The sequence below is a fragment of the Myotis brandtii genome, unplaced genomic scaffold (assembly GCF_000412655.1).
Source record: "Myotis brandtii unplaced genomic scaffold, ASM41265v1 scaffold1038, whole genome shotgun sequence".
Classification (NCBI taxonomy): Eukaryota; Metazoa; Chordata; class Mammalia; order Chiroptera; family Vespertilionidae; genus Myotis; species Myotis brandtii.
Window position 1 is genome coordinate 454,007 of NW_005353490.1, and position 3,049 is coordinate 457,055.

The 3,049-nt window shown below is 39.2% G+C and overlaps 1 pseudogene; it reads left to right on the forward strand.

Moving 5' to 3' along the window:
• The first annotated feature begins 1,954 nt into the window (after positions 1-1,954).
• Positions 1,955-2,310, forward strand: LOC102243864 (annotated as a pseudogene).
• Positions 2,311-3,049: the final 739 nt, after the last annotated feature.

A 3,049-nucleotide genomic window follows, 5' to 3' on the forward strand; every position in this document is an offset into this window, starting at 1 on the left:
TGAACAAAACAAAACAAAACAAAACAGCCATGGGACCACTGGGATCCAATGCAATCATCATTCAGCAAAGTTATAGCTAATGGCTACTGATTCAAACACTCGAGTCCACACTGACCATGTCCAGTTCTCATTACCACATTAACCTCATCCTGAAATTCTCCCAAAGATATTCAATTCAATTCTAATTACTCTACCTGAGGGCTGCTTTGGAGCCCTCCTTGGATGCTGAAGTTAGCCAAGTATGGCCATCCTGGGAAAAGCTAAACAAGACTTCGAGCTTTATCAAGAGTTTTTATCTCTCAAAGCAGTTTACCCTCCCAATCCTTCTTCCAGTAATTTCCACATCATGTAGACAAGAGTCAACTGGAAACTTTCCTCAAGCATGAAAGGTCTCATAGTATGGCTGGATTCTATAAGTTAGCTTTTTGGACATTTATGTATTCTTTGCCCAAACTTTGTCCCATTGGAGATCCATCTTCTCCCCTTCTATAATAATCTTGCTCAGTCTATGTGGTTCAAGTACAAATCTCTGCATCCTAGAATAGACACATGATACAGGCTTTACGCTTACAGGACTCTTGATTCTCATGACAGTTTTGTGAGGTGGACAAGGTAGGTATAATTCTGCTTCTCATTGTAAATGTAATAAAACAATTAATTGGGTTTCATGACTTCATTAAAACCATACATACAAGAGCTGCTGCTACACAAACCCCAGAGTTTTCCCCACTTCAAATCTGGTGTTATCTCCATTTCCCTACAAGATTGTGAACCCCTTCACTTGTCATTATATCCTTATTCTGTAAGTAGACAGAAAACTTACCCAAGATTCTGAGAATAAGGTTAATATCATCAACCAATGTAAAAGAAGAAAGCAGACTTTAGCAAAGGCCAATATAAAGATGCAGAATGTCTCTACAAGATTAAAGGTAGGAAGAGCAGCACTGTCAGTAGCTTAATCAATAGTATTGATTTAAGGGGCAGAAATGTCAGGAAAGAGGAGTTTCAACATGGAAAATTTAAAAACAAGGGTCCAAGAAGAAAAAAAAAGGCAATGCTAATCCAACAATGTCTATTTGAAAGAAACATATAATGAGGGTGACAAAAGAATTTTAGTCAGCGGAGAAATATTCTACGATGAGAGGCAAGGCTAGTTTATCAACCTCACAATAGCCTAAATAAAATATCTCTCAAGTTGATCCTCTTCACTTTACTTGGTATCTATGTACTAACTCGTGACTTTAAATAACCTGGTCACTCTAATTTAATTTAGTTTAACAAGCATGTTTTAAGTATCCTGTGTACAAGGTATTGTGTTGCGGATTGGAAATAAAAGGATGAGCAAGAAACAGTCTCTATATTCAAGGGGAATGAACGAGATAAAGGTGGGAAAGATCCCCATGATTCTGACTTGGGCAACTGGGTGGATGCCATTACCTGATGAATATAAGAGGAACAACAAGAAGGAAGATAGGAAAGAGGAGTTTGGTTTTGAGACATCTGATCAGTTAGGAATGACTTTGTCTGCAAGAAACAACCTCAAGCAACAGACATTTAATTACCACAATATGAAATCACAATAGGAAAAATGCAGTGTAGGCTAGCGCAGTGGCACAACAATATCATCAAGGATGCAGGCTTGTTCCATCCTTTCTTTCACTATCCTTGGTGCTTCACTTTACTTGGCATCCATGTACTAACTCATGACATTGTACTACTAACCTTGGCACACTGGCATTTTGTCACTGTGCTTGTTACCTCATATTGCAAATTCCAGGTTATATATCAGCTATGTGACTAAAATGCCATTTGTCATCCCTCTTTAATCACTATAACGTCTCTCCTAAACCCCAACCTATGAAAAATCAGACTCGGGTGAGGCGTGTCATGAGTGAGCTGTCAGTGTGCAGGTGAGTTGGCGCGGTGCTCTGTATGGTAGCTGTGTCAGTGTGTTATGGTGCTATCTTGTACCAACCTGGCTACTGGAATCCCTAATAGTAAAGTAAAAAATACTCATGACTCTCCAGCACAGATGATGGCTCCATTGACCTTCAGTTTAAGAAAAGCCCACCTAAGATTCCACTTAAGGCCATTGCGCTTGCTACAGTGCTATTTTTGATTGGCACCTTTCTCATTATCATAGGCTCCTCCTGCTGGTGGGCTATATCAGCAAAGGGGGTGTTGCAGACCAGCAGGTCCTGTCCTGATCATGGCATCCTGGTGTTCCTGCCAGGATTTTACCACCTACTTATCACCTACTATGCATCCAAAGGCTACTGGGGTCACTCCTACATGACAATTCAGACTTGATGACTGGTACCCACCTCAGCCCTGAGAAGCAGTCAGATGGGACTGAGCTCAGCTTTAAGATACTGAGCAGAAACTATGGCTGAGGGCTAAGAAATTCTACAGTTTGCAGATGTTTAACAAAACAATGGCCAGGTTTACGGGTCTATCCTAAAGATGTTAACTGAGTTTACAATGAGCTAAATAGGGCATGCTCTATTTTTCATCTCCTAGCCCTGACAGAAAGCTGACAAGTTTTTCCACATGAACCTGTATCGTGGAAGAATAGCAATGTTAATTGGAGAAAGTGGAAAGTATTGCTGCCACCACCCTTTTAAGTAGGGCACTTCTTTTAAATAGTCTTTATTGACGGTTTGTTCTTATAACAAATGGAAGAATGCAGTAAGTCAAATTTCTATTACTAAGTAATTTATTTTGAAAATACCTAAGTATCTTACTCTCTATGCTCTAACTTCATGTTCTAGTGAAAGATGTTGGCAAAATCAAATATTAGTGTGGATGCATCTGTAATATTTTTTACTTGCTTTCTTATTAAGAGTAATGAGGAATTTTAAACCTCAGAGCAAGTTTTCAAAATGTTAACACTCTCTGTTCACCACTCCTTGGCTAGCTCTGATCTGGCTCACCATTAGGTTGGGCACCATATAATTTGGGTAATTCTATCCTTTATAGATTAAAATGGATATCATGCCATTAAGGACTGGACTTTTGACTGTTTTCTAAGGAAAAATGTAGATAAGAG